Source organism: Eublepharis macularius, chromosome 9, assembly GCF_028583425.1.
Source record: "Eublepharis macularius isolate TG4126 chromosome 9, MPM_Emac_v1.0, whole genome shotgun sequence".
NCBI classification, from domain to species: domain Eukaryota; kingdom Metazoa; phylum Chordata; class Lepidosauria; order Squamata; family Eublepharidae; genus Eublepharis; species Eublepharis macularius.
In genome coordinates, this window is record NC_072798.1 from 96,323,104 (window position 1) to 96,339,810 (window position 16,707).

At 48.0% G+C, this 16,707-nt stretch overlaps 1 protein-coding gene across 1 annotated transcript in view; it reads right to left on the reverse strand.

Moving 5' to 3' along the window:
* The window catches only part of LHFPL3 (LHFPL tetraspan subfamily member 3), a 314,010-nt gene that overhangs the window by 18,175 nt on the left and 279,128 nt on the right, over positions 1 to 16,707 (reverse strand). The window lies entirely within an intron of this gene.

A 16,707-nucleotide genomic window follows, 5' to 3' on the forward strand; every position in this document is an offset into this window, starting at 1 on the left:
CAAATACAAATGGCCTGGAGCAAGCCAAGCTGAGTGGCTCTGGCAGCACTACAAGGTGATGTTTCAGAGGACACGTAGCTCAGGGGCACCAACAATGAGCACCAGCTCACCCTTGGCTTTCTGCCTCAAACCACTGGCAGCGCGGGAGAAGGGTACTGGTGAGGGGATGCCAATCATCTTTGCCACAGAAGGATCTGGGCCACGCGGCCCTTCAGTAATAACCTTGGGCTTCTCTTCAGGACAGATTAGTGCCACACTCAAGAGCGGTTAACAAATCAATGTCATTATCCTCACCATAGTCACCCTGTGAGGTGGGTGGGGCTGAGAGAGCTCTGAAAGAGTCACCCAGCTGGCTTCATGTGGGGGAGTGGGGAATCAAATCTGGCTTTCCAGATGAGAGTCCTGCCACTCTTAACCACTACACCAAACTGGCTCACTGTCAAGAGTGGCTGGGGGTTGGCTTTTTTGGTTCCTCATCACCAGAGGCCCTCTAGGCAGTGGCCCAATGGAAAATTTCCCTGTAAGTTAAAAGACCACTCCACCCCTGGCTGTAATGCTGCGTGACTCAACAGCGTGAACATGTGTTTGAGGAAGAATTGATGATGACGTGAAGGGCTTCTTTAAAAAGCCCCTGATCCTCAGCATGTATCTATGGAAAATTACATACAGAGATTATTTTAGAATTTCTCGTTTCCATATTTATTTATCTTTTTATAGCAGATGTGGAGGATTCTTAAGACCAAATTCAGACGGGGAGATACTCATATATGGCAAATGGGAGGCGTTTTTCCAGTTTCTGGGAGGGCTGATGAGGTCATGAGGGAAGGTTGCCAGGCAACCAAGACAAAAAAAGTCAGACTTTGGGGGTGATGCCACAAAATTCTTTGAGCCATGCTAGAAGGCCTAAAGTAAAAGTGTTTTGCCTTTTGTGTGCCCATATGGAACTGTGCCAAGGATGCACATGTGTGCTAAGAAATTAACTCAGCTCTCAGTGACTGCCCACCATTTCACACATTCTTGCATGGAAGGTGTGGGTGGGCACCTCTTCCATAGCTGCCCCACAAATTCTGATGAACCACAGATGGTAAGGGGAGTGAGGCGGTACAACACTGGAACTGGGTGTCTGCAGCATTTCACTCATTTCAAAGGATTTAAAAAGTTGTGCAAGTTTTTTTTTTGCCCTATTTTCCCAATGGAAATTTTGGGGACCCCTGAAAAAAACTCAGATTTTCATCTTACACATTCAGTGTGACTTTTCAAAGAAAAAAAAATCAGAGCTTTGTCGCTGCTTCTTCAACATTTCCAATTTTTCCATTTTCCCCATTTTAAATTGAGAAAAAAAGTCCAAAAAATCTTCCCCCCACATTTCCCACCCCTTCTGGGCTTTCCCATTTCTAGGTTGAGTCACCTGAGTTCCTCTGGTGTCCAGCTGCTGCAGGATCTCCCCACTCAATTTGGAAACAAGGAACCAGATCCAGGGCTTTTTTTCAGCGGGAATGCGGAGGAACAGAATTCCGGCACTTCTTGAAAATGGTCACATGGCTGGTGGCCCCGCCCCCAATCTCCAGACAGAGGGGAGTTTAGATTGCCCTCCGAAATGAAAATGGTCACATGGCTGGTGGCCCCGCCCCCTGATCTCCAGACAGAGGGGAGTTGAGATTGCCCTCCACACCAGTGGCGCGATGGGCAATCTAAACTCCCCTCTGTCTGAAGATCAGGGGGCGGGGCCACCAGCCATGTGACCATTTTTACCAAGGGCAATTTAAACTTTAAAAAACTCCCCCTTTGTTCCAGCTGACCACCTCTGTCTGGAGATCAGGGGGCGGGGCCACCAGCCATCGGACCATTTTTACCAGGGTCAATTTAAACTTTAAAAAACTCCCCCCTTGTTCCAGCTGACCACCTCTGTCTGGAGATCAGGGGGCGGGACCACCAGCCATGTGACCATTTTTAGCGCGGAGGGCAATCTGAGTTCCACCACCTCTTCCCCCCGCCAAAAGCCCTGCTGAGATCTCTCAGCCTAAAGCAGATGTGCTTTTCACCATTGAGTCTTTTTTGACACATGTTCCAGAAATATCCTTTGCAATAGATAGTTACATTCTTTATAGGGCTTTGGTTTGCATGTTGTAAATTTGGAACAATGACGCCTGTCCTTCTACTCTTTTGGGAATCTATCCTTGAATAAAATATTGGGTGTCACTTATTAATTAGAATCAACTTAACAGGTTGTTGTTGCTTATCATGACAGTTCTTGGAACGGACAGATCAGGGATAAATTGAAGCTAGGGGGAACAGAGATTATGTAAAATAGTTCCAATCTTGCAACTCTGTTTCAGCAACACATTTACAACACTCTCTACATTGGACAAACCGGCCAATCCCTTCAACAAAGAATTAATGGACATAAGTCTGACATCAGAAACCAAAACATTCAAAAACAGTGGGGAAACATTTTAACTTTCTAGGACATTCATTTGCTGACCTAAAAGTAGCAGTTATCCTGCAGAAGAATTTCAAAGGGAGATTAGAGAGACTGCTGAACTGCAACTGATAACGAAGCTCAAGACAATGCATCCACCTGGATTGAATCGAGACCAAGGCTTCCTGTCTCTTTACCAATGCTGATTTCTCCACTCCCACCACCCCTCTGCATACCCCACTCTTTCCAATCACGCCTGTCATTCACCGGGTATTATCATTTGGCTTCTGTAATCACTCCACTCTCCAAGATATAAGGACAGATGGACTCACATTCTAGCTGTATCTGAAGAAATGAGCTGTGACTTACGAAAGGTCATACCCTGCCACAAATTTTGTTAGTCTTATAGGTGTTACTGGACTCTTGCTGTTTTTATTTACAACAGAAATATTCCAAGAAAAAGCAAGCGTAAACTTTAGAAAACACAGCTCTAGAGGTACACTAAGTTGAGATCTCTGGTGATGGTCTACAAACAATGTTCCAATTATATTATTACTAGCAACAGAGCCCATTTTTTTTTAAAAAAATGGGTCCTAGAAAACACAAGAATGCTAGGCTTCCCACTGCCGCATCTTCCTCCAGCGGGGCAGGTGAGCTCGCCTGGCTGTCTCACCACTGTGGCTCCCTCCGGAGAGGCAGGCGGGCTCGCCTGGCCATCCTGCCGCCATGGGTCCCTCCAGAGGGGCAGGCCAGATCACCTGGCCATCACACTGCAGTGGCGCCCTCTAGAGGCTGCATTGGACACTTGGACACATTGCACACTTTTTATCCTGGTGTTCCTGAGGAGGCGCACCAGGATAAAAAGTGCATCATTGCCAATACAGCTTGTCTTTTATATAGAAAGATAATCCTTTCTCTCCAAAAATCTCTTTACTTTTCCAACAAACCTATATATTGCATCCTAGCATTATGAGTTCTAGAAACTTTGCTCCCTCTCCCATAGTACTGGAACTCAAGGTCGCCTCATAAAACTGTTGGATAGTAGATTCATGATGGACAAAAGGAAATACTACTTCACACCACGGGTAGCTGATTTGGGGAACTCACCAAAAGACTGGCAGATGGCCCTAGGGTTGCCAGTCTCCAGGTGGTGGCTGGAGATCTCCCAGAATTACAACTGATCTCCAGGTGACAAAGATCAGTTCCCCTGAAGAAAATGGTTGTTTTGTAGGGTAGACTCTATGGTAGTATACCATTCTGAGGCCCCTCCTCTCCCTAAACCCCACCCTTTCCAGGCTCCACCCCCAAAATCTCCAGGAATTTCCCGACGTGGACCTCGCAACCCTAGATGGCCCTCAGTTCATATTGATTTAAAAGACGTTGGATAGATTAATGGAGGATAGATTGATCATTGACTATCAGCCACGATAGTGGAACGGGGCCTCCAGGTTCAAGGCAGAATGCCTCTGATTATTGAAACCAGGGGAGCAGTCAGTAGGTGAGGGCTTTTGTCCGAGTTTGTGGGTGTTATGAGCCTGAGCATAGTGAGGCCTAGCGGCTTCAGAGAAGCCTATACTAGATTGAATTCAGGGCCTACGTTTCCCAGGTCCCCTTTGGAACCTGTGATTGATTAACAGGGGATTTGGAGGGAAAAATCGCACCAACAGAGAAGTAGGGGGAGGTGCCTGAGAAAAAGGGATAAAAGGCCTCCCCCACAGTGGGAGGGTGTTCACGCCTAAGGAGCAGAGCTGAGGAAAGGCTGCTGCAAATGGCGGGACCTCTGATCCAGAAGGGGTGAGGCAGCTTGAAGTAGGGGTGCCAGCCTCCAGGTGGTAGCTGGAGATCTACTGAGGCCCCTCCCCAAACCCCGCCCTCTCCAATCTTCATCCCCCCAAACTCCAGGAATTTCCCAGCCTGGACTTGGCAACCTTAGCTTGAAGTCAGTCACCAAGAAACAGCTAGGAACAGTCTAGCCAGACATGTTAGAGTGTTTCATTTTGTTTGCTCACCAACTGTTACTGTTCTCTTTATTCTACAAAGTTTTGAAAACCAGTTATTACTAAACCTCTTAAATAAAGTTGTTTATTATTCTTCCTGGGTCCTCACACCTCATTCGGCCACATATAAAGTAAAACCTATTGGGAAAGGGGTCGGGTGGGAGCTCTGGGCTCTCCCGAGGAGACCTGTACCTAGGGCTGCCAGTCCCCCACTCCCACCCTCTGCCCCCGCTTGCCTGGCTGGAAGGGGGGAAAGGCAGGGAATGCGCCTCCTGATGTGCACTTCTGGATGGCACGGTGCGCTCTTATGTGCCGGAGTGAGTCGATACTGGCCTGGAACAGGCCTGCTTCAAGCCCAATTCAGCCCGTTTCAAGCTGAAATTGGCCTGCTGTAGAGCGCATGAGCGCTCCCGGGGGCAGCATGTGGCCTGTGCGATGACATCACTTTCCAGAAGTGACATCATTGCATAGCCCAGGAGCATGTGCACGTGCTTTGCGTGTGCATGAGGGCAACACTAAGGTTAGTGCCAGGTCTCTCACCACCTGCCCAGAGGGTAAGGGGAACTAGCAACCCTACCTGTACCAGAGTGGTGGCAGCTTACAGAGAGCTTCCCTGGGCTCCTGCCTGCAACAGCAGGCCTTCCTGCAGTTTCTGATTCGCCTCTGAATAGACCTATGGAATGAATACTGGCCGACTCTTAACATCTCTTTCTTTGACTTGGTAACAAGATCACGCCATTAAGAGGAAGCCCAGAATGCAGAACAATATTTCAGTGAGAACTTTCCAAGGGAATCTCACATCTCATCACATCAAACAGGGCATTCGGCTTCATCCGACACTCTTACCGTGGGCAGCTACCAACAATTCAGTCCCAGTGGAGATCAACAATGCAATCGTAAGAACGTTTTCTGGGACCAAACCTGAGAAAGATCCTGAGTACGCTCGCTTAGAGATGCTCTCCAGAGTTAGAAACCGTTCCCCATTCCTAGCCGTAGCAAAATGGTGGCCGCTGAGATTGTCTCCATCTACATGAAATCTTGCGATACACAATTGTGGAAGAGTGGACTGGAAAATGCACAAAATTCCATGGAAGCTAAGCCGACACACGAGCATCATTCAGCTTCTCTCAAAAGCCAATGAACTCTGTGATTTTATGGTAACCATAATTATGCAGTTACATGCATTATGCAAATATTATTTCAGGAACAGTTTTGCCCAGGAGTACCACTTATTTAACATGCACAATTTCCCAGCATTTGCAAATCCTGGAAGTGGTGGTATAGCTCTGGCAGTCTTGAAAACAGCTAGGCAAGGGTACTAAGAAGAAATCTGGGCAGCAGAAGGAGCAATGGCCAGCCCCCTTGTCCCCTATGGTCACGATACAGTCTCTGAACTAGACCCCCCCCCCTTCGAAAATTGCTAGAAAGCAACTGCAGTACTCTTCAACCAGCAGGCATTCATCAAACTTTCAGCAGTCATTTGGTGCCATGCCAAACTCTTGCAAAATGCCACAAGACAGTGTAATATGGAAACTCTTGAGCTAAAGCATGAAGCCAAAATCATTTCTGCTTTGACTGCTGCGCTCTGAGTCATTTCCCAGTTAAGTAATAGATGCCACTTCTCAGTTCACATAATTGCTGGCGAGCTTTGTTTTACTACAGCAACCAGGGCAAATGAGACAAAGTTTTGCAATGGCTTTTCCAATTATTTGTCCCTAGAGATTTCTGATTTACTTCTGAAGATGTCCTAGAGCACAGATAAGGGGTTAGTGATATTACTTTCCTCCTCCTCAGATGAACTGGGAGCAAGGATCCCTGAAGGAGAATGTGAATTCTTATTCTTGAGATAGCTTTAGGCATTCAAGAAGCCTTTGAGAGCCTCCCAGTCCTGCTGAATTAAACAGTAGATCTTTGCTCCAACAGCACTTTCGGTGTTTCTCGCTGCTAGCTGAAGTCACCAAGCAGAATCTAGCTCATTTTTCCTTTTGCAGTCCAGAAGATACTGATCCAGCCATGGTTTTATCTCAGTAACTAAGAAGAAGTAGCATAATCAGAAACTGTTGCTGGGAAGCGCCCTCAGATGACTTATGGCAACCCCTGGTGGGGTTTTCATGGCAAGAGATTAACAAGGTGGCTTGCCACAGCCTGCCTCTGAAACCCTCGTCTTCATTGGAGGTCTCCCATCCCATTACTAACCAAGGCCGGCCCCGATTAGCCCCTGAGATCTGACGAGATCAGGCTCACCTGGGCTATCCAGGTCAGGGCAATCAGAAGTCAGGAGTCAAAAAATAATTATAGGTCATTGGTCTTTCCAACAACAATCTTTTTCAAGACTTTTTTTCTGACTCTTGGACTGCCAACATGAAATAGATTGTCTGTGATCTGCAAATGTTTTGTCCAGGGCTTTTGTTCCGGGGAAAGAGGTGGGGGAACTCTCACCTGGGGCAACTCCCGGGAGGAGGTAGTGTGCCTCTCAATACATACGCGTGCACGCACGCTCCTGGGACTGCCTGATGATGTCACTTCTGGGAAGTGATGTCATCCTGCAGGCGTGGCTGCCCCAGGAGTGCTCCTGTGCTCCACGGGAGGGTCTAATTTGTTCTGGAATGGGCTGCTCCGCCATGGGGGAGAACCCCTCACCCGGCAGTGGATGGATCTGGGCAATTTTGGGCCCAAAATAGGCCGGACCAGCCTGGAACAGGCTGTAGCCACACAGGAGAGAAATCCCTTGCAGGGCAGCAGCCTGAACCTGGCTGTTTAGGATCCAATTCGGGCCGTTCTGGGCCCAAATTGGGCCCAAAATGGCCGATATGGGCCAAAAATGACCAGGATTGGGCTGCTGCCAGGCGGGGCAGTCTTCCCCCACTGGGCAGGAGCCCGATGCTGGCCGTTTAGGACCCGATCCTGGCCATTTTGGGCCTGAATTGGGCCCAAAATGACCAAAAGGGGCCCAAAAAGGCCAGGACCAGGGTGCTGCTGGGTGGGGGGAGTGTTCCCCCTGCCCGGCACAGGCCAGATCCTGCCTGTTTTCAGCCAGATCCTGGCCATTTGGGGCCCCTTTCATCCATTTTGGGCTCAATTCAGGCCCCAAATGGCCAGGATCAGGCCACTGCCGAGCGGGGGAACCCTCCCCCACCCAGGACTAGCCTGATGCTGGCCGTTTTAGCCCTTATTTGGGCCCAAAATGGCCTGGAACAGGCTGCTGCCAGGCGGGGTACCCTTCCCCCATCCAGCACCAGTGTGATCCTGGCCATTCGGCCCCAATCTGGGCCGTTTTGGGGATGCCGAAACTGCCAGGTGGGGGAATCCTCCTGGATCGGGGCTGAAATGGCCTGAATTTGGCCGTTGCCAGGCAGGGGAACCCTGCCCTGCCCAGCACCGGCATGATCCTGGACATTTTGGGCCTGATCCTGGCCATTTCTGGCCCGATTGGGGCCATTTCAGCACCATTTTAGCCATTTTGGGCATATTTAGGGCTCAAAACAGCTGAAATGGCCAGGATTGGCCCAGTGCCGGGCGGGGGAAGGTTTCGGGCCCAATCCTGGCCCATTTAGGGCCCCAAATGGTGATGAAAAGGCCTGGATGGAGGCCGAAATGGCCCGTATCAGGTCATTGCCGGGCAGGGGAACCCTCTCTGGCCCAGCCCCGATCCAGGCCGTTTCGGCCCCGATGCAGGCTGTTTCGGCACCATTTCCACCATTTTAGGCCCAAAATAAGCCATTTAAAAAATACCCATGTGACACCAATCATGTGGGTATTTTAAAGAGCTCCTGGAACTCTTGTACAGTTTGAGTGGGTTGAACTGTTTTTTATTTCTGCATTAGAAAAAAGACCAATTCTACTGTGGGCTTTGAGGACTCGTCAATTTCCTCAATTGATTGCTAAGGAAACTTAAAAGGGTTTTTTTTTGTCTTTTTTAATGGCACCAACATTGAAACCTTGCTATTTGATTTTTTAAAAATTCAGGAAAAAAACTGGACTGGTTGCTGTTCAACCCATCTGGATGCTGAGGAATTTGGGGTACGAGGAGGCAGGGCCAGGGTCAGGCCACGCACCAAAGAAAGTATCCTCCATTTCAAAAAAGCCCCAGTTTGACTTTGTTGGGGGAAAAAAATTGGGGTATGTGACAGGGAGAAAAGCTGCAGAAAAGCTGTGGAAAGATTGATTCTGTGGCCATTGCAGCCTTTCTCTGTGTAGAATTCAAAAAAATCTGGGAAGCTGTTTGGAGACTGAATCAGTGTATTTTGACTATGAGTGATTCCGCACACGTCAGATAATGCACTTCCAATCTTCTTTATAAGTCATTTGGAACGGATATTTTTGTGTGCAGAACAAAAAATCCACCTCAAACAATTGATAAATTGCATTGAAAGTGCATTATCCAACGTGTGCGGAATCAGCCTATACATGCAGAAGTCTGGAGAGAAATTGATGCAGTATGGGGCTAGAACCAATGAAAAAGGCCCATGTGGACGACGACGACGACGACGACAACAACACATTTGATTTATATACTGCCCTTCAGGATGACTTAACACCCACTCACAGCAGTTTACAAAGTATGTCATTATTAACAACAACAACAACAACAACAAAAACCATTTGATTTATATACTGCCCTTCAGGATGACTTAACACCCATGCAGAGCAGTTTACAAAGTATGTTATCATTATCCCCACAACAAAACACCCTGTGAGGTGGGTGGGGCTGAGAGAGCTAGAAGCTGTGACTGATCCAGCTGGCTTCAAGTGTCGGAGTGGGGGATCAAACCCAGTTCTCCAGATTAGAGTCACGTACTCTATTAACACCATATTGTTAAACTATCCAGATACCCAATAGCCAGGGGTTCGCCCCAGTGTGGACTGATATATCTGCATTACAACTATGATTCTGGGTTCACTTTACAGTCCTCCACCTAATTTAGGGTAATCTCCTCCCAAAGGCAAGAGAGGTGTTTCCCAAAAGAAAACCCTTGCGGCATTCTGAAGTGACCCACAATAGTGTGCAAGCACTAGCAGTGGTGAGTGAGCAGTTGTGGGGGGCTGGAGGGGAGGCAAGCTAGAGGTGGATCTTGGGGGGCCCAATGGGAAAGGCATGCCAGTTGCAGCAGCTGGACAGAGGAAAGAAAGCCAGAGATGCAAAACCAAATTATTCAAAATTATTCAAAAAGGCTTTATACTCAAATGGGAGGGCTGTATTGTGGGGAAGGGGTCTCAGATGCTTTGCTAATGAGTTAGGGACCATAGACTTCACCTCTGTGTTGCCTTAACTGTTGCTTTAAATATGTACTTCTATATACTACCTGTACGTCATGTTTTCTAATGTCAGTCCTAGAATTTATTATGTTCTGTTTCAGTATTTCTTCTACTCTGTATTGGATTCTTGCTAATAGCATATCTTTGTAAACTTGTATCTATTTACTCTATGGCATTGTTTATGGAAACCTCCTTAATACTGATTGTACTAATCTCATACTGTGTAAATCCGCTTTAAGTCTCAGTGAGAAAGGCAGAATATAAATGATATAAATTTATATTTGTTTAAATAGCCTGCTCCTGGACTATTTTAATGACTTTAAAAAAATTATTATTGATTTTATGTTTTTGTGACTTTTAATGTATTTTTTGAATGCTGTTAGCCACCCTGAGCCCATCTGTGGGGAGGGCGGGGTATAAATCAAATCAAATCAATTAATCAATAGACAGACAGGCAGACAGACAGAGGTGAGATGAGGCCCTTAGTGAGTAATCCTTGTAGCTTATATTTATGTTCTATAAAATAGATACAGTCTTTGGGATAAATAATTTGATGGTATATTAAATAAATGCTATAATTTAATTTTCTTTTGTAAAACTAACAGGTTCTACCCTTTCCCCCTCCCTGGTGCCATGGCAACATAACGCTTCAGCCTGCCCCTCCTCAGCAACCACCGTCTTGCCCGTCTCATTCCCAGGAAAGCGGCCCAAATGCTCTCATGTGGGTTTCTTTTACCAGAGGGGTCCCCCACATCGTGCCTGCATAAACCGCTCATCCAGCATGTGTTGGGACACCTTTGCTGGGCACGCTCTTGTTACTGATTTGCCAAACTAAAGCTGTCATCAGTTTCAAAATTGTGGATATTTCTGAAAACTGCATATAGCTGGTAAACAGCCAGGGACTTGGTGTGAGATGGCGCTCCAGAGAAGCTGCAGCTGATGCTTAAGGTGACATTAAGTTATCTAGAACAAGATTCGGTTTCGTTTTCTCAGCCATGCCGGACGCTCCTCTCGGCTGGTCCGGGAGGAAACGACCGGGCACCCTGACCGGGTGGCTGATCCGCAAGGATTAGCCCCCAGGACTCCCAGGGAGGGAGCCAGGGTCCGGGACGCGGCGGGAAGAACTCCCCGAAATCAATGCGGGGGGGGAATTGCCCGTTTGTCCCTATGGAGGCCGGCAGATGTGCGCGGCGCCTCGAGTGCCGCCGGGCAACGAGAAACGGCAAGTAAAAGAAACAGGCGGAAGCCTGTAAACAAGCGAATCCCTTCTGTTCTACAAGCGTTTGTGAAGGAGAGGTTGATCTGAAGAAGACTCGCTCTTCCCCTTCGTTGAGTTCCAGAATTTTGTTGGCGCCCCCCCCCCCCAAAATGGCAGCAAAGAAGCAAAGTCCCGCTCTCGGTAAGTCAATCTCGGCTACCTTGCAGAAGGGGGAGTCGCTCGAAGAGTTGGTGCGCAGGGCGGTGGTGGAAGCTATAAAACCCTTTGTTGACAAGCTGAACGAAACTGATCAAAGGGTGGGCTTAATTGAAAGCGAGGTGAAAACCATTAAGGCAGCAGCGGGGGGGGGCAGAAAAGTCTGCTCTGGAAAGTGCGTCACTTGTGAAGGCTACAAAAAAGGAGCTGAAGTTGGTGGAGAACCAGCTGATCGGGCTACAGGTGGAACGAACGCAGACAATTTTGCGTCTCCAAAACGTGAAAGAGGAGGAAAATGAGGATCTGTGGGATTTGGTCTCGGAACTACTGGCGATACCCGCGAGGACAACTAAAGAAGAGGTTAAAAGCGCCATTTTGGAGGTCCGTCGGGCTTCTTCAAAATATGCAACAAAGCGACAGTTGCCTCGTGAGATCATTATTGACTTTTCATCTAAAAAGATTCGGGACACCATCCTATATAACTCATACAATGCGGATTTGGACTTTATGGGTTTGAAAGTCAAGATTTTGAAGGACGTTCCATTTCTAGTCCGGAAACGGCGTTTTAAATATAAAAAGTTTGCAGCTCTTCTGAGGGACCATGGAATAAAGTACAAATGGTTATTCCCGGAAGGAATATGGTTCAGATATAAAGATCAGGCCTATAAGATATTATCAGAAGATCAACTAAAGGATTTTGAGAATAAAAACCCAGAACTCTGCTGCACCAAGAACGAAGAAAAGGAGGAGCCGGAGGGGGGGGAGGAGGAGGAGAGCATCGCAACAGCAGTTGCACAGAGAGAATTGCGTCCGGGACCTAGAAGGGGGAGGAAAGTTTAATCAGAATTTGAAATGTTTATTCTCTGTATGATTAACCACTCCAGCATTATTCTATGGAGCTATTTTTGTATTATGACAGTATGAAGGGAAACATTGAAGTGTAGTGTTTAGTGTTTGTAGTTCATTCCCCCCCCCTTTTCTTTTTCCACCCCCCTTTGTCCCTTCCCTCTCCCCTTTCCTTGTGATAGTCTGGTGTAGTGTTTTGTAGTTATGAAAAATAAAAAAAAATTTATAAAAAAAAAAAGTTATCTAGAACAAGATCCAGGCCCAGTAGAGCAAGGTTAAGATCAATGAACCCTGCTCTTTCCCCACTGAATTGGGACACTAGATTGTTCTCACACTACAGATGCTAATTTTCTACATTTCACACCCTTACTCTAATTACAACATGTATTACAGCTAGCTTCCTGACACACTAATTTGCAATACTCCTCCCATCCTCTGCCTGGATTACAAAGACTCCTACCTTTTCCCACTCATCATATCCAACAAAGGGAGTTCTGAAACTCAAAAGCGCTTACCCACCAACACATCTACCCACATCAAGTTATCAAACAACTTCTTCCACCAAAGGTTCAGCTATGAAGTGTTGCCAATACTGTGTCCATCATTGCCCCTTCAGAAACCTGCATTGCCAGTAGTATGACAGCTATGCCATTGCTATCTAGAACAGGCACACCGGTGTCTTTCCAATATGAATTTGTCAGCGCTAGCCATCGCTGCCACTGGGCAGGGCGCCGGCTGGGCTGGCCCTGATGCTAGAGGGGTGCCAGGGATGCTGCAGGACCCTGCTCTGTGGAAGGAGGGGCAGTATACCTCACCCAGACTCCCTCTCAGTCCACTCGCTGGCCTGCTCAACCTGGTCTGCTCACCCTCTGCAACCTCCACCATCTCCTCCACCATCTCCTCCTCCAAGAACTCTCCTCCAAGCCTCTGTCCTCACACTGCTCCACTCCCCCTCCACACCATCACTCCTTACTCACACCCACTACCCCAGTGCTCTGCCGAGCCATCCTTTATAGGGCCTTCTCTCCCCACCCCACCCTTCTTGGCCTCCCAGCACTGGCCTGGGCTGTGTTAAACTGCCACAGCTGGGGTAACTGGCTTGGCTGTGTAGGTCAGCAACAGCTGTGTCTTGTTGGCTGGCTGTCAGGCCTCTCTGGCTGAGCTGATTGCTGAAGGTGGGTCCAGCTGTGGCCCCTTGGCTGGTTGCCCAGCTTTTCCAGTAGAGTGCCTTCAGCAGCTCCACCTGGAGGGGCTTGGCTCTTAGCATCTCCTGAGCCAGGTTACTGTTCTCTAGCTGGGGCATAGGCTTGGGCGTGGTCCTGAGCTGTTGGGGCTGCTGCTCCTTCTCTTCAGGTAAGAGCTCTGTTTGGGCGACTGCTGGGTCCCTAATCCTGCTGTCCTTGCCACCTTCCTCTGCTTTGCCTAGCCCCCTGTCCTCTCCCTGGAGGATGGGATTAGCTGGCCTCCCCTTGCCCCCTCTAGCCTTCTGAGGCTTTGAAACTTCACCCCTTCCCCCTGGAACAGGCAGGTTCTGGCTCTGTTTGCTGGCCAGGGCAGTTGAACTGCTGTCTCCTGGCTGCCCCCCGCCGCTGCCTCCCAGCAAGTCCGGGGGCTGGGCTGCTGACCCCCGGACAGAATTTATGGCAGTACTTCTTTCAACCTGTGGCTTAGGAGGACCCAAGAACAGGTTGTGAGTCTCTTGCAAGTGGGTCATAATCATGTTTCCTGGTACATCACTCTAAAGGTCAAATGCTCTCTTATCTGCTTCTGCTCAGTCTTTTGGCTTTAATTTTCAAAAGTGTTTTTGCTGCTTAAAGCTGGTCCTCGCAGGTAATGCGGGCTGGCACAACACAGCAGCTAAGAGTGCAATCATACATTGAATGCATTACCTTCCAGTGACTTAACGTTGTTCAGGCTGGCATTGCAAGAGTCAGGGGTGCGTCAGAAATTATAACAGAGTTCTAGTGATTTAGTACCACCAGCCAGCGCTACCTCGTTTTGTTTCAAGCTTATGCTCTCTGTTGGACAATTCCATCAATGTTTCGTTGAAGTATATAGCGTGAACATTTATGAAAGCAGCAGCTAGGGACGCACACCAATTGCATTTACATAATCCGAATGTATGAGCATGATCACTGCTCTTCCTATCAATCAAAGTTTTGCCTATTTATTTATTCACTTCATTTATGTATGTGTAAGGTGCCATCAAGCTGCAGCTGACTTAAGGCAACCCCTATTGGGGTTTTCAAGGCAAGAGACTAACAGAGGAGGTTTGCCATTGCCTGCCACTGTGCCCTGGACTTCCTTGGTGGTCTCCCATCCAAGTACTAACCAGGGCCAAACCTGCTTAGAAGCCAAGATCTGACGAGATCGGACTAGTCTGCACCATCCAGTAAGGGTCACTTCATTTATTGCCTTTATCCTCCAGGTGGGGACCCAAAGCGGCTGACAGAGTTCTCTCCCTTATTGTATCCTCACAGCAACCACTGCTCAGCGCGGAGGGCAATCTCAACTCCCCTCTGTCTGGGGATCAGGGGGCGGGGCCACCGGCCATGTGACCATTTTTAAGAGGTGCCGGAACTCCGTTCCGCCGTGTTCTTGCTGAAAAAAAGCCCTGCCTGTTCGGCTTCCCTATCACCCTATGTGAACTCATAACGCTCCGTGTCAGCCATCACACTGCAGGAAAAGATCAGTGATGCTGTCTTACAGGGAAACTTGTCTCCTATCATAGGTCTTGTCTATCTATTACATTTTTATCCTGTCCTTTCCCCAGAGAGCTCAGAGTAGCATCCATGGTTCTCTTGTCCTGCATTTCACTTCCACAACAGGCTTAGAGCAAGTCAGTGCCCCAGAGCCAATTGGTGAGTTTTGTGGCTGAACGGGGACTTTTACTTGGGACTCCAGGTCCCAGTCTAACTTCTGAGCCACGTCATCACTCAGGCTTGTCACTGTGGAATCCTTTGATACACACTGAGGGAGTCCAAGGTACCTTGGAACATGCTACATGTGTCACAGGACATATTTCATTAACTAGCCAGTTAGTTAGCTAGGGGTGGGAAGGCAGTATGTTAGAGGCCAGTAGCACTGGTAGGTAACTGGACAGGAGACCACCAAGGAAGACTGGGATGCTCTGCAGAGGAAAACAATGGCAAACCACCTCTGGTCATCTCTTGTCTTGAAAAGCTCTTGATGTGGTTGCCATAAGTCTGTTGCTACTTGGACATCTTATTAATATTCCTCCCAGACTGAGGTTCTCTCTACACAAGCTGGGAAGTATTGTTTAAAAAGAGAGAGCCAGCGGAGATAACTCCTCAGAGGGTTTGTTAATTTCTTCTTTGCCTCCCTGAAGATTCTGTCAATTTCACCTCTCCAGTCTGAAACTGTGTAGGATCACAACCAGAGAGCAGCCAGGAAAGGAAATGGGCTGGAGCTGCCTTCCGGAGCCAGGCTTGGACCTGGAGAGGTTATCATGGGCTGAAGTTTCCCTTCTGGCATTTCACAGCCCCTTCACACAGCTCCAGTATATAGCAAAGCCTTTGCCCTGCCGCTGGCTCTGTCTTTTTAAACTACCCTTCCCACCTAACATTGCATCTCCTGAAACGTGTTCTTCATGTGTGAGATATCTCATGTAGAGAGGCTCTGAGTGAACAACCAGACTGATGCAATAGGAAACCTACAAGAGAGGCCATTTTGCAACGGTGGATATATACAGGTGACTCTGAATAGTGATCTACATGTGATCTACATGTAGACAGCTACAGCTGTCTAATTAAAATTACATTCTATAAAAATATACAAAAATAGAAAAATACAGATAGTTGAACAGAGGCAGGGCTTTTTTTCAGGTGGAACACGGTGGAACGGAGTTCCGGAACCTCTTGAAAATGGTCACATGGCTGGTGGCCCCGCCCCCTGATCTCCAGACAGAGGGGGGGTTTAGCTCGCCCTCCACACCGCTGAGCGGTATGGAGGGCAATCTCAACTCCCCTCTGTCTGGAGATCAGGGGGTGGGGCCACCAGCCATGTGAACATTTTCTCCGAGGGCAACCCACTGAGTTCCACCACCTCTTTTCCCAGAAAAAAAAGCCCTGAACAGAGGTAACATATTTTCTAAGGATCTTTAGAAAGGCGTGGCAGTGGTTGGGTTGGAGGCAGGGCAGCATTTCTGGTAGCATCTCTCTCTTGGCTTCCCCCGAAACACCACTGCCATCCTGTTCTTAGGGATCCCCTCTCCCCCGGAGCTGGATTTTATGGGGCATTTTGGGCTTCCATGGGCAGAAGTCCTTGTGCCTGCAGAAATGCCGCCCATGGTTTGGAAAATGCAATTTAGGAATAACAAACATTAGCATTGCTGAACAAAATATTGCCCGATACTGGGGAACACCAAATGCACATGATACCGGGAAACACAAGATGACAGTGGAAAGCCATGCAGCACAGTCCAGCAGAAGCACACAAAACACCACACAGCATGTCCCACTGGGCGCCATGCTCACACTTACATTCATCAGATTCATACTACCTTTGCTTGTGCTAAGCATTTCCATCATCTGTGCAGGAGGGAAAAACAGAATCATTAAAGTACAGTTAAAAGGGTTACACATACAAGCTTAACACATCCCATTGTTACCAAGTGCACATCCATCCCTCCATATATAATATAAAACCAGTTGCCAGGATCCCAGAACATTTTAGCATTCCCATCAAAGGCTGAAACAGGTGTGGGATGGACCACTAGCAACCTGTCAGCATGCCACGCGTTACATACCAATTTT